Source organism: Schistocerca americana, chromosome 1 (genome assembly GCF_021461395.2).
Source record: "Schistocerca americana isolate TAMUIC-IGC-003095 chromosome 1, iqSchAmer2.1, whole genome shotgun sequence".
NCBI classification, from domain to species: Eukaryota; Metazoa; Arthropoda; class Insecta; order Orthoptera; family Acrididae; genus Schistocerca; species Schistocerca americana.
The window spans coordinates 195,389,935-195,417,229 of record NC_060119.1 but is presented as its reverse complement, the minus strand read 5'-3'; positions in this window follow the sequence as shown (position 1 = coordinate 195,417,229).

Sequence of the window (27,295 nt, the reverse complement as noted above, 5' to 3'; positions counted from 1 at the left end):
GTACGTCACGTACTTTCTCAGAATACTGTGCAGGTGCTCCATCTAGTTTTATCTACATCTGGTGACCCGTGATAAGCGGTAGGCCCAGATCCTCTTAACTTATGGAAGACCTTGTACCTCCATTCAGACGCGATGGGATGAGGTTTGATCGGATCACTGGTTCAGGATTTCTTCAAAGGCCATAAGTTCCTATTCCAAAATTGTCCTCTTGTCAGTTGTTCAATTTGTACTAAACCTTTTGAATCACCCTATATTTCAAAATGTAACAGTATTCCAAACCATGGGGCTATATCAGTCTAGCTGTTCCTACCAGTAACTTTCGCCACTGGCTCTCTCATCCGTGAGCACCTTTAGGCCCACAGTGAGTGCCGCATCCACAGGAGCTGCCGGCGGCCGAAGGACGGCTCTTCTGATTGATGCGGACTCCTTCCCTGTCGACACTGGTACTCACTGCTCACTTCCTATAACCATGTCGTGGTTAGCCAAAACGATTTTGTTTCTTTCAGCTTAAAACAGGTTTGGAAAATTTGGCTGTTAGCCTTTTTAAAACGCATCTGTCTCCATTTCATCATTCAACTGGACACAACCAGGTGCTTTCAGCGCGAGGCCTATATCAAAGACCTAAAACATCAGAGCTTCGTCTACGCGTAACAACCATTGGAATAAATCTTCATTAAACATGTAAGCTGTGGAACATGATCCAAAATCAGAACGAGTTCGTTTATACTCCTACGTTATTCCAGTGGCTATGAGGGGCATAGAGCTCTGAGTTTTTAAGTACTTGAGGACAGCTGTGCGACATAATCAGATGACTGTGCGAAAATGAATGGTGAAATGAGGAAACACTCATTTTAAGAAGTATGAACAGTCAACGACTGTAAAGTTATTTTAATCTGAGCTGATTTCAGCCAAAATTGTGCTAATTTACGGGTCCTGATAGTGTACTTAAATCATTAATTGACGAATATATATACTCCCATTTTCTTGTGGCCTCGATTCACCTTAATGTCAAAATAATTACACTACAGGCCATTCAAATTGTTACACAACGAATATGCGCTACAGACGAGAAATTTAACCGACAGGAAGAAGATGCTGTAATATGCAAATGATTAACTTTTCGGAGCATTCACACAAGGTTGGTGCCGGTGGCGACACCTACAGCGTGCTGACATGAGGAAAGTTTCCAACCGATTTCTCATACACAAACAGCGGTTGGCCGGCGTTGCCTGGTGAAACATTGTTGTGAAGCCTCGTGTAAGGAGGAGAAATGCGTACCGTCATGTTTCCGACTATCATAAAGGTCGAATTGTAGCCTATCGCGATTGCGGTGTATCGTATCGCGACATTGCTCCTCGCGTTGGTCGAGATCCAAAGACTGTTAGTAGAATATGGAATCGGTGTGTTCAGGAGGGTAATACGGAACGCTGTGCTGGATCCCAACGGCCTCGTATCACTACAGTCGAGATGAAAGGCATCTTATCCGCATGGCTGAAACGGATCGTGCACCCACGTCTCGATGCCCGAGTCAGCAGATGGGGACGTTTGCAAGACAACAACCATCTGCACGAACAGTTAGACGACGTTTGCAGCAGCATGGACTATCAGCTCGGAGACCATGGCTGCGGTTACCCATGACGCTGCATCACAGACAGGAGTGCCTGCAATGGTGTACTCAACGACGAACCTGGCTGGACGAATGGCAAAACGTCATTTTTTCGGATGAATCCAGGTTCTGTTTACATCATCATGATAGTCGCATCCGTGTTTGGCGACATCGCGGTGAACGCACATAGGAAACATGTATTCGTCATCGGCATACTGGCGTATCACCCGGCGTGATGGTATAGGGCGCCGTTGGTTACACGTCTCGGTCACCTCCTGTTCGCATTGACGGCACTTTGAACAGTGGGCGTTACATTTCAGACGTGTTACGACCCGTGGCTCTACCCTTCATTCGATCCCTTCGAAACCCTACATTTCAGCAGGATAATGCACAACCGCATTTTGCAGGTCCTGTACAGGCCGTTCTGGATACAGAAAATGTTAGACTGCTGCCCTGGCCAGCACATTCCCCAGATCTCTCATCAATTGAAAAAGTCTGGTAAATGGTGGCCGAGCAACTGGGTCGTCAGAATACGCCAGTCACTACTCTTGATAAACTGCGGTATCGTGTCGAAGCTGTATGGGCAGCTGTACCTGTACACGCCATCCAAGCTCTGTTTGACTCAATGGCCAGGTGTATCAAGACCGTTATTACGGCCAGAGGTGGTTGTTCTGGGTACTGATTTCTCAGGATCTATGCACCCAAATTGCGTGAAAATGTAATCACATGTTAGTTCTAGTATAATATATTTGTCCAATGAATACCCGTTTATCATCTGCATTTTTTTCTTGGTATAGGAATTTCAATGGCCAGTATTGTACTTTAACAGGCTCACGAAGGCTTACGTGCAAAGAGCAGGATTTCGCTCAGCGATATTACAGCACACCTCTCCAGTAATGAGATTCGCAGCTGACGACATGATCACTTTCGATGTGGAATAGTAGCACCCAGTGAGCTAACTCAAGGCAGAGCAATTATTTCCGTGTTGTGAGCTCAACAATAACTACCGTCCGAAAAAGAGTACATTGCCATTAAACATATATTTTCAGTAGATTTTAATAGTAAGTGAAAATAATTAGTAATAAAACACAGGTTTACACCGCAAACTTGAAGTATTTCTTCCTAAGAAATATTTTCCTTAAAATTACAATAATTCCTTGTGACTAATTAATTTTGTTACAGGAATTCAGAGTCACTATAATTTGTTGAAAGATAATGAAGATGGGTTTGTTTATATGATCCAATTATCTCGATTTAAATTTTCCATTTCTTAATTCATACAACTTTCGGTTGTTATTTGGTAGTTTGAAATAAAGCAAGACGCAAATACACGAAAAAGGTCATCACATTTAGTTTTCCAAATATTGTATGACGTATTTCTGTGCATTTATTTACTCGAGTAAATTAAACGCTTTTGTTTTATTTCGACAACAGTTCTCGTACTCACGCAGTTTTCAACAATGTAGAGGATTTACCATACACATTATCTCCATAATTTACTATGAGTTTACCTTTGGTCATTAAAACATCCTAATGCCGCAGCTAGTTCCTTAATGTTATTATACGGCCAACTTTTTGTAAGAAGGTTCACTTTCACACTAGACAGGATGTCGAAACAAAAACGAGTATTTGTAACATGTATGACTGAGTCCCAAGCAATACGTCAGGGACGCTATAGTAAACTCCCTCACCCCAAGTTGGCTATTGAAACAAGAAAGTTGAAGTGCGTCGTTACTGGCTCCACATCGAGGGCCAGTCGCCTATGTGCCACAGCTGAGTGCGTCCCTTCCGTCCAGTCAGGGCTGTGGCGTATCGTCAGCTCAAATTACTCAGCTGGCGGTAATGGACTTTCCAGATTCCAAAGATAAGCTGCCGACTGGCAAAGGCAAACAAAAGCGATAACAGCAGCTGTATGCGGCCCTCGCGCCAATCCTCTACCTGAGAGTGACGTCATCCCATCCTGGGACAACAGCATCCAGACACACAAGGTTTCTTACGACAACACGATGATCGGAAGACACTAGAGCCGCAGTTAACATTACTTTACCATATTAAACCGCTATAGGGTGCGCATGTAAAACACTTTCCAAACAACTTAACGGGCATTAAGCCAGGTAGTAAGTATTAACAGCGACCGCCGATTTTTCTGACGGAGAACACCCCGTCGTTTTCAAGGCAAACTTCAGGCAAGTTTAAAACCACTGTTCTCGAACCAATGCAGGAAAGATGAAAGAACACACACACACACACACACACACACACACACACACACACACACACACACTGAACGCTAGTGCCACCAAAAATAAAAGAAGTCAGAGATATCGATAGTGAGACTACGAAGTAGCGGGTGAGGTAACATCGACTGTGCCTCCCTGTGTTTTTGAGAAGGGAGAGAATAGGATTACAAACAGTGTTTAAACAAAAACTTCCATATCTGTTTACTAGGTTTCTCGCTAATTTAATCTGAACTGCCTCCTTAATAAGCGTCCCAATAGCTGGACGTGCATGCCAATATCTCGGTGTTGTATAACATAGGGTGAGCAGTATGCAAGGAATTTTCGGCAATAGCAGATCTACTTGGCTGCTGTAATCGTGTGTGCCGTTTATGCTCAGAACATAGATCCTCCACGGTCCTGATAGTTTGACTAGTATACGCCATGCCACAGCTACAAAGAATGCGATATACACCCGCCTTACGCAAACCAAGCTCACCCTTAACGGAACCTAAAAGTACTTTAACTTTAGATGGAGGTCGGAAAACACATTTCATATCGTATTTCCGTAAAATACGACCGATCTTGTTGGAAGTGCTTCCTACGTAAGGCAAACAGGCAGTAGACTTAGGTGTCCACTCAGTATTATTATCAATTATGATACACAGTTGGTCGATAGCGCAACGCGCGTTCAATCTGTCGTTCACTATAACCATTTTGACGAAACGTAGCTTCAAGATGGGACAGCTCATCTGACAAAGTTTGTGTCGGAAGTGACGTATGCCTTGTGTACAAGGGTACGAAGTACCCCTTCAAGCCGAGCCGGATGGTGACAACAACTAGCCTGTAAATACAAGTCGGTGGGAGCACAGTTTCCTGTAAACTGCAAGTCACAATGGTCCATCATCGTTCCTCCTAACCAAAACATCAAAAAAGGGACGAATGTTCTGGTGGATCGAGTTCAGATTGTGTGTGTGTGTGTGTGTGTGTGTGTGTGTGTGTGTGTGTGTGTGTGTGTGTGTGTGTGTGTGTATCTGCCTTAGTTCGAGAACCGAAGTTTTAAATGTACATCGCCTGTCCGTTGCAGTTTGTCTTGAAACTGGCGGGGTGCGCTCCCGCCGAAATATCGGCGGTCGCTGTTAACATTACCTGGCCGAATTCCCGTAAGTTGTTTGAAAATTGTATACGTCAGGAGAAAATCAGGTCTCACATATAAAACATGCCCCACAGACAAAACATGGTTGTCAGTATCGTGTTCTGGTGTTGGGCGGATTAAATAGCGATTTTTTGCAACTGTGATCTCTAGAATAAGGGTTTTGTGTTCCCTAAATTAATGCGATAATTGTAGATACATTTGTCAGGTTTGTCGCCGGATATCATTCTACACCTCCCTCATAATTCTTCCAAACAGCTGTTGGTGTTCCAAGGTGGGTTAGCGTATTTAGTGCTACAAGACGCGATTGGTGACACACTGGGCGACCTCGAAATTTATGGGGGCCACCAGCAGGAATCACACCTGCGTGAAAAAGCTCTTACACGGAACGGAAATAGCGTTCATGGTTTACACTGCCGGTCAATGGGTTTTCTTTATTCAAAGCTGTAAAATGTGATCAAATGACACGAAGGTGCTGAAAAAATTTACGTTTAAGTCTACATGAAAAACAGTTTTGTACAACAGGTGGACTTTACATCCAGTAATTTTATTGAAAAGTGTTAAGATAATGACAATACATTATCAGATACTGGCAGCCTGTCATCTGCAATTATATGATGTCAATGTGAAATTGATTGACGAAGTAACACATCACTCTGCATCTAAACGTAATTTTGTTGTGCGACGATATTTGGCGACTATATTTGCAGTTACTTATATATGGCTTCCGGAAATCTTTTCCGTCTGCGTTCCCATAGTTCGTTAAGAAGCGTTCGCGCGCCGACACACACACACACACACACATTCACATTTTGTGCAACTTCATTTGTAAACAATCGACAGAGTATGGGTGCAGCGTGGATCTACAAGAAAAATTACTGCTGTCCATTTCATCGAACAGGTCGGTTCTCGTAAAACAGGGTCATCTTCACCCCTGATTACTTCTCGCAGGAAACACTTGGAAGCTTTGTACGGCCCATGAACTTACCCACAAATGTTTTCATTAATGTAACGCTTCGTCTTATCTCTCGGTAGTCGTTAGTCCACACTCCTTCGTGTTGCGTCGGTATGAATTCATCATTCCCCCACTTGATAGAAATCTGTCTGTTACTGTGCTACGAGAATCAACAAAACTCTCACTTGAAATTCTTATCAGCACCTACATGTAGAGCTTGTTACCGCCCATTTCCGTATATTAGATCAATGTGTAGTCTTTTGTTGTAAATGATAAAATTAATATATATTAAATCAATAAGAAAGCTGCATGGCTGTCTCAAACATGCAGTTGCTTCGAGTCGATTCAAATGCTGTAGCATCGTTATATAAGTACAATACAAGTCCCCCAAACAAGTAGTAGCTGCCTGCATGTAATGATAAGAGCAGCGCCATATGTCACACTTCCTGCTGTTATCGGAAGCTGCCTGGGCGCGGCAGGAAGTAGGAAAGCGCAATGGCGGCGCCGGAAGTCGAGCAATTCTGCGGATCGCGCTTAGTTAAAACTATAGCGCGATCCGCCAAGCGCCTCGTGCAGCGGCTAAGTCCGGTTCAAGGTCAACGGCCTTACGTACTTGTAGCGGCTAGGTGAAGACAGAACCTCGAACATATTTTTTTCGGCCGGTCGCTGTGACCAAGCGGTTCTAGGCGTTTCAGTCCGGAACCGGACTGCTGTTACGGTCGCAGGTTCGAATCCTGCCTCGGTCATTGATGTGTGTGATGTCCTTAGGTTGGTTAGATTTAAGTAGTTCTAAGTCTAGGGGACTGATGACCTCAGATGTTAAGTCCCGTAGTGCTTAGAGCTATTTCATTTCATATTTGTTTCAACTTCAGACTAAGCTATGAAAAGAAGCGTTCCGGAGATACGAACAGTTTGGTAGGCCTATCTAGTAAATATAGAACTAAGAATGCAAACCACATCAATGCACTTCCGTTTATCTTTAAAGTGATACGTAACACATCATTTGAATGAAATTCTGTTTCTGGTTCTTGCGTCTCACGTGCGCAAACGCATGGACGGTAGAGATGGGCACACTAAAAAGTGACGATAGAGAAGACATGATAAAATGAAAACTTTAGTCTTGAATTCTAGTTAACACCACGTGTGGTCGGCAATAGCTGCAATACTCCTCCCAGTTACGCTGCAGAAGGTAACCACACTTACTCAAACCAAGTTTACCTGTTAAGAATCTCGTTGAATTAATATTACAAATTGTTTCATTGTTAAAAGAAGAATAACATTAGATAACATATATATATATATATATTTATTTATTTATTTATTTATTGGAGTGTAGACACTGTGACTTAACTCTGTATTTACCGTTATTGTTTAACAGACTATCGCAAGAAGTAAATTCTCTTGTGTTGCGGCCACAATGTAATCGTAATATCTAAAACGAACAATAACTTTTTCTAGTTGTCAGTAACTTCTGTGAGTGTTTATCAGGACGACATAGTTTTAAATGAGGATTCGCGTAATCACAATATGTTAAGTAAAGTACAGGTAAGTTTTGTTTTTCAATTTCTAACAAAGTCTAATGTGTAGCTCTCCATCTGTCACTGATTCAAGTTTTTTTTTACCTCAGAAAATCAAAATTACATGGTATTAAGATACTCTCAAACATCCAGCGGAGGCCAGTACTATCAACCAAAGCTTAAAAGTAAAACAAACCTTGTTTTAAATCAAATTAATGTATTTTAAGTTAATTTCTAGTGAGCGAATGGTGTTATGAAATTTTTAGCAATTGGAACTGAGGTAATTAGTCAGTTTAAAAGACGTCGAAATTTTTATTTTGTCTTATTAATCCAAAAGTTACATGTAAAATCCACGAGAGAAGTACGTGTATTTTGTACGAGGTAATGCTTCGTGGCTATTTAACAGTAGGAACATTCGGCGTCAATTAACTGTATGACGAACTCTGGCTCCGAGGACAGACGAGACGAACGTTTCGATCTGTCAGTGAGTGAAATTTATCCTCAAAGCCTTACTTTTTTCAACGTGTTATGTTATTCCTGCTTGTTTTAGATCCTCTTTTGCTACACCGTTAAATTTTGTTTCAGTTTTGGCTGAATCGCGGCTTTGGTGGGATTCTACAACTTGTCTAGTAAACCTGGTTGGTCCCTTTGTTTCAAAAAGTTGACAGAATTTTAGATGGAATTTCGTTGATTTCCGAATAACTGTTGGTGTGGTTTACAGTTTTCTAATTCGCTTGTGGTCCGTACATTCCTTCGTTAGCGCAATTTGAACCTAAAATTTTCTTGATAACATTCCGTACTCGGCTATCTATGTCTTCGTCTCTCTTTCTAGTTCAGATAAGTGTTTCACCTCCATCAAGACACTCTGATTTGATTGCTGCATTATATTGCCTCATTTTTGTGCATCTTGAGATGAAATTTGTGTTGTATATATGTTTTTGCAAGTCTGACAGCCTTTCCTGTTTGGCGGCAACGAATTACATAAGCAGTCTGCTGAAGTGTTTCGTGTAACTATATGAACTGAGAAACACACTCGGTTTAACCATAATTAGATTTGAGAATATTAGATGAAAGATTTTTGTTAGACTTGCTTTCCGAATAATGTTTGGAGACTTAATCTCACTTCTGGGTCTTTAAGAACTAGTCGTTGTTTGTGTATGGGGCGGGGGGGAGGGGGTGTTCTTCACTCATGAGATTCAGTTCCTTTGTCCTTACTTCACATTAACCAAGCTGGTAAGTCTGCTGAAAATATCTCCAAACCTTAAGAAAACAGAGAACAGTGTTTCAGCTTCTCCATTGGCGGTGTTGGTTGAAATAGTCACAATAAACAAAAAGGAATGTCAGCCGTGAATGAGAACGGGTCGAGGGAAGGTGAGGAGGTAGACCGGCTTGGGGATACGCGACCGCCTGTAGGAGGGGGACGGCTATAGAGAGGCGTGGCCTACCGGAGGCAGCACAGTCCGCCTGTGGCTGCCCGCAGTCCACACACGCTACAGGCAGACCACGCTATAGGCCGAGGCACCCGACTGCTGGGATTTTCACGTATAGTGTGGTGGCAAACTGAAGAGCGAGCAGCGCTCGTGGGAGAGAGCCGTTTTCGGGTGACCGCTACACTGCCGTGCAGTGCGGCTTGCATTGCTCCTTGTACATTCTGTACCCAGCCGTTTATTCCGTTAATTATACAAGTTACTATTTTCTGTCTTCCGCATAATATTAATGCATGTCGTCGAAAAACAAAAGCACCGCGCCTCGAGCAATCCAAAAGGCCGGCTGTGGAAGGGTCGCTCTACTACTGTGAGACAGCCTGTAGGTGCCCCACGTGACGTAGATGGGGTAGAGATAGTGGGGACTCACCTGCTCGCTCTTCAGCTCACTGACAAACTTACAAGCTGTATCCTGTCCAAAGACATTCTGCATTCAACAGGATGTTAAAGCTTCATCTCTAATCATCTGTGTACGAACTGTTACCGCAATTTCTCCGTAGACATTTCGTAATTGTCTTAAGAAAACTGCACTATGTTCAAAGCCATGCGATATGAAAATGAGCAGGTAGATTTCTCTCTTACGTTTATTGATTATCTCCAGTTAATATGGAAGGTGGTCTGGCTGACTCAAAAAATAATTGAAGCTATTCTTATCGACCAACTAGAATACCTGTCGATTAGGTGCACGTAATACGAAAGCACTTTAGTGTAAATTCACATCACCTTTGTATATATTCCACATACCTATGTTGCGTGAATTAACATCATAAACAGTAGGATTGAGTATCGTGAAATATGATGCTCCCAGTGTCATCTCAAGCTGTACCTACAATTACAAACTACATAAATAGGTATTTTCATAGTTATCCAGTGTTAGTTGTATCACAGTTTTAAAAAGCAGTGCACGTATAATTTTTCAGCTTACACTGGTTTTACAGGTAAATAATCGTCCACCTGCAGTGCTCTGGTATGTCCAACTAAGAGAAATTTTCATACACTACGAAAGATCATGAAAGTGAAAGGATATGGAATTGCCTGTTTCGGAAATGTCAGTGGAAGGTGTTATCTAATTTCAAAACACAGCAATCTAATCATATTCGAGCTATTAACAAAAAAGTGGATTTTACGGCTGTCTTTGTAGACCCTACGTTCAAGCTTCATAAAAACTTATTTTTCTAGTGGATGTTAACTGTTACAAAATATGAAGTACAATATGAACGAATGAATGTATAAAGTATGCAATTACACAGTTCTAAGACTTTGAATTTTCGTTGGCAAATTATGTCTGCTTTTTACAACCTCTAATCAAAAACTAAGCTTCTTTGCTACAAACAAAACTCTCTCTATTTCACTCACCACTGTTATATGCTTAAATCTTCAGAATCCTAAACAACGTTTCAGGCACGCAATCAAGTGAATCGCTTGTTAAACTTGTTGTAGGTCAAGCAATCTGTTAAAGAACAGACTAATTCTGTTATACAGTCTCTCTCGTAATGTTTAATAAACAGCTTAGTCAGTTCTTGGAGTTTTGCTTTCTTCGCTCTAATGATTATGGTTGAATAATTGCCGTTAAGTATGTGTCACGTACGAGTTACTTGCTTTCTCCATTGCATTTCTTCTACATTCTGGTGTTGAAACTGTGACACAGCGCAGTGCGAAGTTCTTTTGAGCTCCATGTTTCAATGGTTGTTGAATATCTTATGCTTGTGCTGGACATCCCACACGCTAAATTCGTGCAAACCTGTGAGGCACCCAGAGGACGGAGGAAGTAAAAAAAAAACCTCCATTAATCAAACTTACACTGAATTATTACGTCTTTGTTTTTAAAGGAACGTGATATAAGTTCACATTAAGTCAGATACTGACTTGTAGCAGTGTACACAAATTAATTTATTGCAAAATCTCAATCTCTCTCTCTCTCTCTCTCTCTCTCTCTCTCTCTCTCTCTCTCGTCATCCACTATAAAACGAACGTGACTAGAAATCCCCCCTCCCCTGGTTACTATAGGTCCTGGGTGCAGGCTGGTAGCAGATTACCCAAAGTCATGTATTGTGTAATCGCAACACTGTTTCGCCATTCGCTTTTAATAAACATGACTTGGAAATCACCCACTGTTGTTGCGATTCTACCAACTTCATCTGCAGAATCTGCCCTACTGAAAATACTAAAACCACTAGGCCTACAGCATTCCATCGAGATAAGCAAATTTTGTGTGTAGAGTTTACATAAATCTTTCAGTTCAAAATAGAGGAGGTAAGGCCTGTATAAGTCAGTTTACGAAATAGTTCAAAGAAAGCCAGCACGTTTTCTATTATCGCGAAATATGGGAGAGAGTGTCACAGAAATGATACAGGTTTTGGGCGCGTTTTTCGTTGCGACGGAATCTTCTCACGAAATTCCAATCAACAACTTTCTCCTCCGAATGCGAAAATATTTTGTTGACACCGACCTACATAGGGCGGAACGATCACCACGATAAAATAAGGGAAATCAGAGCTCGTACGGAAAGATACAGGCGTTCATTCTTTCCGAGCGCTATACGAGATTGGAATACTAGAGAAGTGTGAAGGTGGTTCGATGAACCCTCTGCCAGGCACTTGAATGTGATTAGCGGAGTATCCATGTAGATGTAGATTATCAATAGCTGTATAGAAACAATATTGTGTATCTTGCCTAGCTTGAAGAATAATCAATCTATTGTATTAGATGTAAACAAACAAAATTATGTATTATAACCTGTTAAAAGTAAAACGTTCGTAACAGCACTACAAACACCCGTAACATTGGTCACATTCCTCCCCATGGCGAAGGGACAAGGAAACGCACTTGTTTCCCAATCTCACCCGCTTGATTCACTTTAGCAAGAGGTCCAACATAAGCGACGTGAGTATTTATACAAGAAAAGAAAACACGTATCCAATCGTTGTGATAAGCACGGTGGATGATGTAAGTTATGATCAAGTGATGTGATGGGACTTCCGAAGAACGAGATACCATAACGTAGTTGCTACCTCACCACGATACCACAAGTAAGCACAGCCAATGGCAAACGCAGTGACACCCCCCGAACCTCCGCCGGGATCGGCCGCACAGTCCATGACTGGAGCGCCTGAGACCGCTCGGCTAATCTCGCACGGCCAGGCAATTTGGAGTCAGTTGTTTTGGTATTAACATGTCTCACGCCTCTGTTATGTCAAAGGCTGCAACACTGCTACGTGTTGAACTGGTACTATGTTATGACTGATACTTTCTCGTTATATGTATTTACAATGTAATACCGCAATGTATTGTAAAGTTAAGTTTCGAAAACATTTTCTCAGCGCTCGAGACGAGCCACTTTACAACACTGTTTTTCTTTTCACCTATGTAGTCCCCTTCTTCTCTCCTTGTGTTTGTGATGAAAGCAGTCTGAATCTTTGCAGGGTGTATGGTGGACTTTATTGTGAATAACTTTCACATCTCAACGCTTACAGATGTATTTTGCTGATTGTAGCATCTACTCGCTGACAATTTTAAACAGGCTGTGTATGGTGTGTAAATCTGTAACAATTACTTAGCAAGTAAGAATCGTATTATCTGCTTTGCTGATTGCAATAGCCAATTACTGACCGTTTTAAGTAGTCCGTGGGTGTTCCGTATATTCTATTATAACTATCAGAAACCATGTTTGTATTTTACCGCTATGCCTTCACTATATTTCACAAACATTGTAAAAATTTACATATGTTGCTCTTAAATGTATCATGTGTTGTCGACGGTTGAAGCGAACCGCTTTCTGACAAGTTCCTTATTTACATCGGTATAGTGATTTTAATCGTTGAAATCTTTGTATTCTCAGTAACTTGTATCGGCCATACAACACTTCCAATTGTATGCCTGTTGTAGGTAACTGGTACTGCCACTTGTTATGTTGTAATATAAAAAAAAAACTACGTATCTTTTTTACAATTATAAAAATTTAAAAAATTTTAAATGTAGGTTATCGCCTAACGTTTATGTACTACATAAAGACGGAAAATATATATTTATTATGTATCGACGTTGTTACGTAAAAGACTGCTGCCACCAGATGGTACCCCTACACACTATGTAGTCCGTTTGAGTACTGCTCGGCAGTGTACCGTTAGTTGCCAGCACCGACACAGTAAGAGATACCCTATGAGCCAAATGTATTTGACAACAAACTTTCGTGCGTGTTTGGCACAACTTTTGTGAGTGTTTGTCACTCTCATGGTTTTATTGTATAATTAAAACGCCTCACTGGCGTGACTACTTTAAGAAAGTATGTACACGTCGTGCAATTAACATTTCTGGACTGTATTTTCCATAACCTTTTTTTATTTATATTAGACTCTTTTACAAACATGTCCTTGACTAAATATATTACACAGACCAGTGGTTACAACCTTTCTTAGACCATTACTCCTGAATGCAATTAGGCATTAGCTAGTAGCCCCCACCTCCCAGACCCCCCCCCCCCCCCTCCCCGCCAAGCTGTTGCTCGCCCCACACTCTATTATCACTAACTTTAGCACCTAACTCAGCTGTAGAATGGAAGACTTTTCTTGGAACACTTATTTTTTAAAATGATGAAATATGAAAGATATTTATGTAGTGAGTGTGTGAGTGTGTGAGTGTGTGAGTGTGTGAGTGAGTGAGAGAGAGAGAGAGAGAGAGAGAGAGAGAGAGAAATTCGTGGTGCATCGCAAATGCTACCCACAAATCCTTCTCAGATAATCCTTCCGTAGTGAATGCAGACACTTCCTACAAAACGAACTTCCCCTGTATTCCTCCTCTCCATTGCGGCTCTTGCTTGACCTGCACACTGCAACCCCATTTAAAATCAAACAAGTTAAAATGTGTACACTACACTTGCATTTCGTAAATCAGTTGTTGCTGCACTCCTTTCTTCTGAATTGGCAGAAATTGGAAGACTTACGGCTGTTAATGCTTTGTGTCTGACCACAGCCACTCACAGTAATAGCAATAGTAACAGAAGTAGTGGTAATGGTAATAGTGGTGATGGTGATATGACGATGATATGATGATGTGTACAGCACCAAAGTAGCCTTTGTGTAGTTACCGCTATGTTGTGCTGTCAATTAATGCACTTATCTGTTTCGAAGCGACTAATCAAGAAATTTATCTACTAGGGGTACTACCTACAACTTGCAGAAGACATTTTTTTGAGATATTTAGCATTTGTTACGTGTATTTCTCACTTTTGTAATCATCAACTTACAGGACAGAGCACAACGTACGTGTGCGGTGGGTGGACTACGGGAGGAACCTGTAACCTCCATCGCATTAATGATACTGAGAACGAAAGTATAGTAAATATTACAGTCTTACGAAATTGTGATAATAGTAGTGAACTCTTGAAAATAATTTAGTTTATTGACTAAAACAGAATCGAATAGTTTGGTTTTTACCTCTCAGAAAATTTCATATTACTCCTTAGGAGGCAAATACGTCCAGGCTGGCAGCCACTGACACCGTGGCCCAATGGTCTACATATGTAGATGGTATGTAATTCGTGTATTGCACTTTCTTCTTGATAACGGATAATGATTATGAGACTGTTAAAAAATGTTTGTGATAGTTTTTCACGTCTGAAGACGGCAGTTTAACTTGTCGAAACTAGTTGTGTATAGCGATCTGGAAAAATAAAGTTGTCTAGTAAGGAAAGTACATTATTTAAATCCAGAAATCGCTCTCCTGCTGACAGCGTCCGGTAACCATAACAAAGAAAAAGCTGCTGAAGAACACTTAGAATATTGCTGCTAACTACACACACGTGTTAAAAATAAATAAAAATGAGTTTCAGGGAATGCATTATCAGGAATATAGCGAAACACAGTTGCTACAACTAAACATATATTTTATTATTTGTATTTTTTATAGCTGTAAAACAACGTAATGATACTTCAAGTGAATCACACAGTAGTCTCAAGGTTCTCACAGGCGTCCGTTGCGTCACTATTTATACACACGATTCACTTTTGTTCCGTGTTGACTGTAATCTCCTCCCTGAGCAGCCAGTCGATGAACTCCTCGAAACCCTCATACCTCTGGCACCAGAGCTCCAGCAGGTGGTCGATGTCTGGGCGGTCGACGACGTCCCTGAGCCAGCGCTGGTGCCTATTGATGGTGGCCTTCTTCAGCAGCCAGAGCCGCCTCTGGTGGCACTCGAAGCTCCGGGCCTCGGGCGTGGGAGATCGTCTCGGCATCGTCTCTGCAACACAGGAAAGGTTTCCTCCGTTTTAAAGAGAACGAGCGGACTATACAATATTCGCTGAAAACACTGTACAAACTCAAAAGTGGGACAGCAGCACAGCCTGTTTAAAAAGCAGGCTCATGGAACCAAACCTGAATGAAGTCACAATTAGCGTAACGAGAATTGTTCGTGAAGCCTTCGACGAATTCCAGAGTACATTTATATCTACCGACCAGACATAAAATCCTAAAAAAGTTTCTTAATGTTAAGTAAGTGGAAGAATCAAATCCTTCTATCCGCATACTCAGCGACCGCAACAGCCTGTAAACGGAAGATAACAGAGAAGAATGTAGAAAACTGTTACAGGTAGAAGATTGTACTCGTCCATTAAATCGTCCCACGAACATCAGAATGACAGATACCGAGCCAAGTGACAGCGAAAAGATAGTCTACCAACATTCCTCAACATCGAAAGGGCGACAGGACCAGGCGGAATACATATACAGGGTGTTCATTTTAACTGAAGACGTTGAAGTATCTCGAAAACTAAAAGTCAGATGATAAAACATTATAATTCCAATTTATTTGTCTCGGAGAGGGACATCCAATGGCATCACACTCGCCCTTCCACCCCACTCCGTGCGTGGGTGAAATCTACAATGGGAACACCCATCTTTTATTCCAGATTATAGTTTTATGGCAAGACCTACATACATTTTGTTTGAAGCATTTTCTTCGTTCCATCACATACACCTGTAGTCGGAGGACTAGAAATGGGTACACAATCGTAGCTTACGACACACTACTCAATGCCCCTTTAATATCCAGTGGCTCGTGGTAGGGCAGGGCAGGCTAATATTTCATGGCATGTAATTGGAAAACCCATTCGCAACGTCCTATTCCACCGACTTATCGAACAAGGACTGGCCATGGCTCAAGGCGAATTCTACTCTATGTTTCCAATTAGAATAAGTGTTCAAACATAGTACCGCCACTTTCAGTACATTTAGTGATCCGCTTTTCGAATGACCGTGTACAGGAGAGAAGCATATCTGTGGAAATGTCAGCACAAGCGTTTCTGGTGTGATAGATCGTGTCTTCACAGCCTGTTGGCACTCGCTGGTACGACATACATTTGAAATATCTCCACAGAAAGAAATCCGGTGACCTCTGCCGATCCACCGAGCAGTGCAAACACGGTCTAATACCTCCCGTACTTCAACTGCGCAATGCCCTGGGCAACCGTCATGCTGAAACCACATATTTTGTCGAAAGTCCAGGGCAACATCCTGCAGTGGTACCGGTAGTTCCTATTTCAAAACCGCTCGACATTTGCGTCCATTCAACGTGCCGTCCATAAAATACGAACCAATAAGTTTGCTCACCAATGATGCCACACCATAGGCCGGCCGCTGTGGCCGAGCGGTTCTAGGTGCTTCAGCCCGTAACCGCGCTGCTGCTACACTCGCAGGTTCGAGTCCTACCTCAGGTGTGGATATGTGTGATTTTCTGAAGTTGGTTAGGTTTACGTATTTCGAAGTCCCATAGTGCTTAGAGCGATTTGAACCATTTTTGCAACACAATACGTTAACCGACTAAGGACGTTGATGGCGAACTTACTGTAAACAGTGGGGATTGTCTACCTTCTAGTAATGCATGTTATGCCGGTTAACTCTGGGATAGATTGTGAAAGTAGACTCGTCGGAAAATGGTACCTAGCCATTTGTTGACATAACCATTCACAAAACACTGACCAGTTAAGGAAATCGGCGCCACGAAGTTCTGGATGCACTGGCACCTAGCGTGGACGATGGACCTACTTATGACGATGCGGTATTGTGACAATACTGCCAACGGACATAACGAAATCGCGGTGTAATTGCCTGGCGCTTGTCTACTACCTTCTCCTATAACACATTTGCTTTTTTTCCTATCTTCGGTCTGTACATTACCATCACACACAAAGGCGTGTGTAAAAGAACAAACGGGTGGGAGCTTCCCTGGAAAATGTTGGGTGAACAAGGCAACAAACAGCAGCCTCAATATTTCTCCCACATTCTCCGTAAATCAGGATCATTTCAGTTTTGTCTTCTGCGGTTGCAACATTCGTCGTCCACTTGCACGTCTGTTCGCCAAATGGTAGTTGGGTGTTCAGGCAGCAAACACTGTGAAGGAATTGTAATGTTTAGAGCCCCGATGTGTTCTACGTCTGCACGATTTCTTATGTCCGGTGGCAGTGTACTGCCTGTTACGATACGTCATAGTTCGCTACACGGCCACGGTGATGCTTCCAGTGGTCCCATGTTCAGTGTGTCGGAGCAATACAAAGCTGAGGATGGGATTTCCAATTAGAAGCTGCGGAATACTGGTCTGTCCTGCCCTCGCAGCGTGAGGGTGGGTCCCTCGTGCCGTTGGACATTCAAATCGTACATTACGATTGTTTAGCCATTTCTATTCCTCAGATTACAGCGCCATCTGTGGCGCAACTAAAAAAAAAAGCCTTCAGACAAAACGGATGTAGATTTTGCCGTAGAATCGTAATCTGCAATAAAAATAGATTTTCCCATTGAAGATTCCAGTTTCCCTCTATCACCCACTCACGGGGTGAAGTGGCGGGTCGAGTGTGGTATCCTTGGATGTTTCCCTCCAAGACAAATTAGAATTAAAACTTTCTTTAATCCAATCTTTAGTTTTCGAGATGTTTCACTCTCATCAATTGAAATGGACACCCGGTATGTGTTTCCACACAAACTATGAAAATGAACTTGCTCCTCCCCTAACAGCAGTCCGCCGTAGGTCGCTGAAGGATTGACGCCTTCCTAATAACGGGAAAAATGCACAGGTCATTCCTCATTCCCTTTTTGAAGGACAATATTGCTGCTCAAACGCATGCAAATATAGACACATACCGCTGACGGCAGTTTGCGGTGGAATTTTTGAACGCTTTGTATGGTCTTTTATTACGTTGCTGGCGGGGGCGGTGCAGTGGTGGCGCATTTCGGGTTAGGTTTTCCGTGGAACCCGTATATCGCTTAATGGAAATGCCGCGATATTTCCTCCGTAAAAGTTTTCACCGTTCCAGATACGTGCTCAATCTCTTATCGTTGACGAAAGTGCGTTTATTGTTCCTCTTTTTCATAGTGGCGGGATACCGAAATGACTAATACAAGATAAAAGAACATGAAACAGAAATTTCAAAAAAATTTCAAGGTGACTAGGTCAAATGGGGAAAATATACTGTAGTTTGCCCACGATGTCAGGACGTAGTTTTGTTGGGTGTGCGGGTAGTGGACGAAGCAAGGTTCGGCCACCGGGAATAACATCTCGACAGTCACATGAAGACTCGCAGTGCGTTTTCCTGTTTTCAAGGTCATTGGACAGATGCGCTTAATATTGTCTACACAACAAATAGATCTATATCTATGACGTCAATTTCAAGCTCGTTTACCTAACTTTCATTTTATGCTCTCGTACGGTAACATTATTGGAGAAGGAGAATGGCCTCTCACACGCTGAATATTTATTGGACAAAAATGAACATTGGACGTTAATACTGGCAGTCTGAGATGGGTACTGATTGTTCGCGATGTATAAAGAAGAGAGCTACGCAGCTTTAAAATTAATGACGCACGTTCAATATATAGTGTAATATTCTGTACTGTGTAATGGCGGTTCTGTGCAGTAGTTAGTTGCTGACAAGATCGAGAGATATTCAATAAACTCCCGACGAATTTCCACAAAGAACTGAAAAAAGTAAATGCCACAAGATCTTCCGAGAAAAGAAGTTCCTAATTGATCAGAAAACGCCAGATACAATGTTGTCCACAATGGCAGAGGAAACATTATTTTGATGTCATGACAGTAAGTAGTAAGTCTGTTGCACTTGCAGCAGTTACCAGATATGACTAATAAGATCAGATCAGCTGTCCTGAGAGTACACACGTTTATTTTACTGCCAACGGTTGTCACAGTACACATATAAGATCACATAATCTTTCTCTCACCATAACGTTTTGTTTCATTTACAACAGTAGTTGCAGTAGGCAAATACAACAGAACACGTATACGATGTATTACATGATTCACTTGGTTGGTTTGCGGCCGACTGAAGGGACCAGGCTACAAAGACCGTCGGTCCCTGATTCACTTGTGTAATTTGTAATAAGCTGTTACGGTTTACGAATCTATGCTCCTATTAAAGAGCCCCTGGTCTACTGAAATATTAACAGAAACCATCTCGGACTTGTTCCGCCAGTTCAGAACAGTTTCTGCTTGCGTTTCCCAAGACAAGTAACTCAGTCGGAATATATGCGAGTTTCGCACAGTCCTCGTAGCTATGAGAACGAAGTGGGCATAAATATTACTCAATACTACTGTCAGCAAGACTGGGCGTGTGAGCGCCAGTTAATTTGCCTCTGGAAAACAGTTAGAGCAGCCAATGATGCATCTTCATGTGTCTAGGGCAATATACAGTGAAACAGACACATTAAAATGTTCGCATGAATAACGTATGCCAGAAACCAGTCATTGAAAGAATTCAAAGAAGCCGGCCGTGGTGGCCAAGTGGTTAAAGGCGCTACAGTCTGGAACCGCACGACCGCTACGGTCGCAGGTTCGAAACCTGCCTCGGGCATGGATTTGTCTGATGTCCTTAGGTTAGTTAGGTTTAAGTAGTTCTAAGTTCTAGGGGACTGATGACCTTAGAAGTTAAGTCCCATAGTGCTCAGAGCCAAGCCAATTCGAAGAAAATGTAGACCACCTACGAAGGAGGTGATTTAGAAAGTTCCTCTGAGTCCCACAGTGAAGTGACGACACATTGGACTCGCATTCGTCAGGACGATATTTCAAATCCTGGTCCAATTGCGGCGGTGCAGTTCGTTTCGTCCTTGACCTGCACCTACATGTGAACCCCTTGCAGCAGATCGCCGGTGGGAAATCAGAGCAGAAACCTACCGCACTGCAACTCGCACCAGGCTGCACACAACGTAACTATTCCAAGAATCGGGAAAAGGTCTTAATTTAGAATGAAAGATGGAAATACTGGCAAAAGTTTGGTATATTCTGAACCTTGATAATTTACACGTTCAGTGCCAATCCCGTACTAATCTAACCACAGTCATGCAGAAACCCTTTCATTCACGTTAGCAAGTTTATGATAACGTACCAGATTTCCCGAAATCTGAAGAGCTACTAAGCACGGATTGTGCGTAAATGAAAATGCTCGCCATACTGATCTGCTAAATATACCACGCGGAATTACTGTCTTTTCTCATGCACAAAATTACTTAAAAAATCCGTATTTTCTAAAAAAAAAAACACATCGGAATAAATATGCCTTCAATTTAAAACACTTTCGAAGCATGTAGCACAACTACAACCGGTAAATTATAACGTCCTTCGGAACTCATACTACACACGACAATACTATTAAAGTCTGGGCTGGCTCTGAGCACTATGGGACTTAACTTCTGAGGTCATCAGTCCCCTAGAACTTAAAACTACTTAAACACAACTAACCTAAGGACATCACACACATCCATGCCCGAGGCAGGATTCGAACCTGCGACCGTAGCGGTCGCGCGGTTCCAGACTGAAGCGCCTAGAACCGCTCGGCCACACTGGCCGGCTAAAGTCTGGGCTCCGACCCCATAGACTGTTGTAAGCATTTTATATCTGCAAGGGAAAAGACGCGCGAGGAATACTCCGTTCTGATTGATCAGTTTTCTTTAAGTACAATAGAAAAACATTATTCTCCAGTGTTAGTCCGCGCTTTTCAGGACAAATCAATCAACACATAAGACCCTTCCGAACTGTACTTTTCCCGAAATAAATTTGTAACATTCTGTTACTTTGTTTATACTTTATGGCATTAACTATTTTCATTTGCACTCGAATTAGATTTCCTTTTACCATAAACTTACTTAACATATTATGATACAAAATTACCCGTCGTACAACATTCATCAGTAGAAAAATAATCTACATATTTGCTTTAGACCACATTAACACATCATTCACACTGCTAAAAACACATACAAAACTGTACAAACATAAATAAACAAAAATGCCTTCAATAAATAAACAGAATAGTTTACAAAACATTCTCTTGACTTGTTTCTTGCATTTCTCTGTCCACTGGTGTACTCTGGTGGATGAAAATTAGTCATCCAGTTTGTTTTCCTTGGTTTCCCCCTTTATTTTATTTTTCTTCAGAATGCAAGCATCTCGTTGACGCTAAACTAATTCTAGTGGCAGGCGTTACAACCAATGTGTTCAGGATTGCAGATAAGTATGTGCGTCGTCAGAAGCATGAAGACTCGTCCCGCTCCCACCAAGTTAAACTTCACATGATGAGAATGAAGGTGAATCATAGAAATTCGAATTGGTGAGTGCTACGCCATTTGCACATAGAACAGATGTGGGACATGGGATATTGTTCTGTACGAATTAGTCTCTGCCGCTCAAAATAAGAGGGCTAGCAGGTTGTTCATTGATTTTCGGCCGCTGCCGAGCGTTTCTAGGCGCTTCAGTCCGGAACCGCGCTGCTGCTACGGTCGCAGGTTCGAATCCTGCCTCGGGCATGGATGTGTTTGGTGTCCTTAGGTTAGTTAGGTTTAAGTAGTTCTAAGTTCTAGGGGACTGATGACCTCAAATGTTAAGTCCCATAGTGCTTAGAGCCATTTGAACTATTTGTTCATTGATTCGTACGTGGAGTAGTTTCCCAAAAGTATGAATCCATCCTTACTCAACTATTTTGTGTCTACTTCAATCATAATAGTGCTGCACGAGAAGTGGTTTAGTGAGTATCGATGCGGTGTACTTTCCTGAAGACAGACTTCTACAAATCTCTGACTGTTGACCATTTTGTCGTCGGCGCCGCTAGTAGCGCAGGGCAGTCCTACCATGATGTCCGTGAACTTGTCTCACAACCGTTGTGAGATCTTTAATAGCCCTTATTTTGAAGCCTTTTAGGAGATAATCGATAAAATTACGTAGAATGGCGCCGAAAAATAATTATTATGTTCTTTCATTCAAAAGCAACGAAATGTCTTCCTGAAGCTTCAGTAAAACGTAATCTCACAATAACGGACATTCTGCATTACAAATAATATATCCGGTAGGATGACACAGAGAATGAACGGGAAGAATCAATAAATTTAATGTGGTTGTAATATTTCTGGCTCATTCAGCCATCATATTAGGCTCCAGGAAGCTATTATCAGGGCAGTGGAGGTGCAAAAAGCATAGAGATGACGCAATGTGGGATGAGGTACCGATGACAGATGTTAGATTCGGTACCATTCCCGTGAGAAAGACCGCCTGCATGATGCTGCTGCTCTGTGATTGGCTGCTGCGTTAAACTTTAGTTGCTATTATTAATTAACCTGTCATCAAAATTACATCATTTTTAAATAAACATCTCTCAACAGCCAGCTATCAATCAGTAATTTCAAAATTATTCAAATCAAAGTATTACTAAATCAAAAGACTGACGATATTACTGCCGATGCACTTCGGTGGCGTTCGGGTCACGCCTTGCTGGCTTGGCGCGCGCGAAGTGTCTCGGGCAGTCCGGCTCTCCAGTTCTGACCGTTCCAGTAGGTAGACATATTGTCTGTGACAGGATGTATTTCATGTTATTTTAGCCAGATATAATGACTGTGGAAAGATATGTTCAATACGTTGTGATCAGGAACAGTTTCTCGTGTCTATATCAATAAAAAACGCGTGTGGCATCCCAAATGAGTTACAGTTTATTCGTAGCAGCACTTCCTTGTGAAGTTAATTTCAGCTTCAAGAAAAAGAATCCACGACCTGCGTGCTGTTTTCTGCGCTGGGGACATCGTCATCATGAAGACAGCAGGATAGTGAAATGTACAAGAACTTATGTATTCCACACAGAGCAGTGGAAGAAACAACTAGGCACCTCACGTGTACTGCATGCAGAGTACAAATGTACTCAGTGACACGTCATCTGCAGTAATGCAGAAGAGGTAAAGAAGGATGAGAGTATTAACACTATCTTTTATTCTTTTTTTTTCCTTGCCGTATGGTGCAGAGAAAATTTAAGTTGACAAGGAAACAGCAAAATAAAATTACCTCGCAGGGAAATAAGCGGAAACTGAGACAATACCGATAAGAAGTAATACGAAACGTGTGAGCTTGAGAAATTACATGACGAATTATACAATAATCTTAAATGTGAGAAAGTACGTGAACAACAGTTTTGAGGGCATTCGGAGGCGTGCTGGTGGAGTTGGTGGGAGGGGGGCAATGTTTATACAAATTTCCGGGGTAAATCCTTGACTCTTGCTAAGAACAACCGCTAGTTGGTACGGAACGCCCGACCACTGGCAGCAAAGGTAAAGTAGAGGACGGGACGTGTTAACTGCAGCGAACCATGTGCACCGACGCTCTGTATGCATTCGACAGTTTATGCGGTACGATGTTCGAAGGACGTTGTTGTGGGACGGAATAGTGCGACAGTCCGTGTGGTACGGCAACATATCTGTAAGGTACCATTTGAGAATTTAGGATCGCGCACGAGCAGTTGGACGGTTAGAATCCGGTCAAAGTGAGACTACTGTGGCCAAAGCAACGCATATGTTTGTGTGCGTGTGTGTGTGTGTGTGTGTGTGTGTGTGTGCGCGCGCAAAAGCATCATCTCGTGATTAAAAAAGTTCGCTGAAGGTGGAAATGTATGGAAGCATGCCGATGACCGTACGCTGACCACCACTCCGCAGGAGGAATTATACGTAGCCTTGGTGGCGATAAGCAACAGATATCTCACCCCTAGGCAGACATTGAAACCGCTACCGATGCACTGCTCTGACAGAATCATTTTCGACGATTAAATCAGGTTGGTGCTATGCACGGAACCCTGTTAAATGTAGTGTCAATAAAATCCTTTCTGGATGCTGACCGCATTGTCAATATACAAGATTGTCCGACGTTACGTCCGCTATTGCAAGTAGCCTTCCTCGGGGCTGTGCTCAGCCGACTGCTGAATGAGAGAGACTTAAGATTTTACATAGTAATGTGATAGTGTACTTGAGGATAGGAGGAAGGGTGTCAGGCGATCTTAATTGATCTGTATATTATCCCTTGTCGGTGGTGGATAAAGATGTATTGATTGACGTTTACATTATTTCTTGCCATTGGTGGAAACGGGCGAATTAGATTGACTTTCCTCGTTATGACACAATTGAAGGGCGTTCTGTTTTAATCGTTCAAAACCTTTCAAAAGCCAAGATGGCATCAAATAGTTATTTTTTTATTCAAGGCAACCGGTTTCAACTGTCTTAGCTGTTAACTTGAGTTCTTAAACTTTTTTGTAGTAAAACATGTTCATTTTTCGTTGTCCCCATGCACAATATGTCAAGTCGATAAAACTCAGCACAATATAAACGTTCATCATCGCTAAAATATTTAAAATCACACAGCATCTTGTCCATGAGACCATGTCCATATACATATTGCTCATAGATCCTTGCTACATGAAACAAATACGATAGACAATAGCAATTCTGTTTACATTTGCTGAACACATACTTGGGTGTGTCCAGCATATGTAAACAAATGTGCCATTGTGTACCGTATTTGCACCATGTAACGGGCATCTGTGGTAACTTTTCTTTGAAATTTGTCGTAACGTGCTATGGGACCAAACTGCAGAGGCATCGGTCCTTAGGCTTACACACTATTAAATCTAACTTACGCTAAGGACAACACACACATCCATGTCCGAGGGAGCACTCGAACCTCCGACGGGGGGAACGAGCATCTGAGAGAATATTTATATGGAGATGACATTTTTGACATGATGCTGTGTATTTTTAAACGTTTTAGCGGTGGTAAACGTTTATAATGTGCTGAGGTTTATCCAATTGACGTCTTGTGCATGAGGTCAGCGTAAAACCAACATGTTTAACTACAAAAAAAGTTTAAGACCCGAAGATGACAGCTAAGACTGTTGAAACCGGTTGTCTTGAGTAAAAAAAATATTTTGTGCGATCCTGGCTTTTGAATGGTTTTTAACAAGGCGAATTAGGACTTGGCGGTAGCTGTGAGATAATTCTGTTTACTTGTTGCCAGGTATGGACTGTAGTATGCTGCGCCCTGTATACGTACGACCACCACTGTCTCCCGCGCGCTTGTGTGAGTATAAAGAAAAGCCACCAGCACGGTCAGATACTTCCATGTGTCCGTCAATCATCATCCTACGCAGTAGCAGTCCGTCCTTCACACTTCAACCAGGAGGGCCCACAAGATCAGCGATGACGAACACAAGAAGCCGGAATTACGAAGCCCGTTTTGGGGGTCAGAGGTTTTTGCAAGAATGTGAGATCTACAACTATGACGACAAAGGATGAAGGCAGTAGGGAAGAGCACAAGGAAACGCAGAACATCGCCCCACTGCCATATGTATAAAGGATCACTGAACGTGTACACAAAAATCTCCGCCCATCCGGCATCAAGCCAATCTTTCGGGTCAATAACAAAATAAAAGGTGTTCTAGGCTCAAGGAAAGATGCGGTCGACAAGCTAAATACAGAAATAGTCTACGAAATCGGTTGCGAAAGTGCACTGGTGTATGTAGGGGAGGCGGGACGGCCGATAAGCACACGAATTGCAGAGCACGAACGATATATCCGTCTGGGACAACGCATCACGTCAGCGGTGGCGGAACACCAGCATGAGTGCTGTAAGGAAATACGAGGGCAGTTCAATAAGTAATGCAACACATTTTTTTCTGAAACAGGGGTTGTTTTATTCAGCATTGAAATACACCAGGTTATTCCCCAATCTTTTAGCTACACAACACTATTTTTCAACGTAATCTCCATTCAATGCTACGGCCTTACGCCACCTTGAAATGAGGGCCTGTATGCCTGCACGGTACCATTCCACTGGTCGATGTCGGAGCCAACGTCGTACTGCATCAATAACTTCTTCATCATCTGCGTAGTGCCTCCCATGGATTGCGTCCTTCATTGGGCCAAACATATGGAAATCCGACGGTGCGAGATCGGGGCTGTAGGGTGCATGAGGAAGAACAGTCCACTGAAGTTTTGTGAGCTCCTCTCGGGTGCGAAGACTTGCGTGAGGTCTTGCGTTGTCATGAAGAAGGAGAAGTTCGTTCAGATTTTTGTGCCTACGAACATGCTGAAGTCGTTTCTTCAATTTCTGAAGGTAGCACAATACACTTAAGAGTTGATCGTTTGACCATGGGGAAGGACATCGAACAGAATAACCCCTTCAGCGTCCCAGAAGACTGTAACCATGACTTTACCGGCTGAGGGTATGGCTTTAAACTTTTTCTTGGTAGGGGAGTGGATGTGGCGCCACTCCATTGATTGCCGTTTTGTTTCAGGTTCGAAGTGATGAACCCATGTTTCATCGCCTGTAACAATCTTTGACAAGAAATTGTCACCCTCAGCCACATGACGAGCAACCAATTCCGCACAGATGGTTCTCCTTTGCTCTTTATGCTGTTCGGATAGACAACGAGGGACCCATCGGGAACAAACCTTTGAATATCCAAACTGGTGAACAATTGTGACAGCACTACCAACAGAGATGTCAAGTTGAGTACTGAGTTGTTTGATGGTGATCCGTCGATCATCTCGAACGAGTGTGTTCGCACGCCCCGCCATTGCAGGAGTCACAGCTGTGCACGGCCGGCCCGCACGCGGGAGATCAGACAGTCTTGCTTGACCTTGCGGCGATGATGACACACGCTTTGCCCAACGACTCACCGTGCTTTTGTCCACTGCCAGATCACCGTAGACATTCTGCAAGCGCCTATGAATATCTGAGATGCCCTGGTTTTCCGCCAAAAGAAACTCGATCACTGCCCGTTGTTTGCAACGCACATCCGTTACAGACGCCATTTTAACAGCTCCGTACAGCGCTGCCACCTGTCGGAAGTCAATGAAACTATACGAGACGAAGCGGGAATGTTTGAAAATATTCCACAAGAAATTTCCGGTTTTTTCAACCAAAATTGGCCGAGAAAAAAAATGTGTTGCTTTACTTATTGAACTGCCCTCGTAATATTCCGCGAAGGCCGCGTACAGGTGAAACAACCATTTAAATTCAGGAGTAAGAGGCGATAGAAGTAGCTAAGCGACCGGTCAACATGAA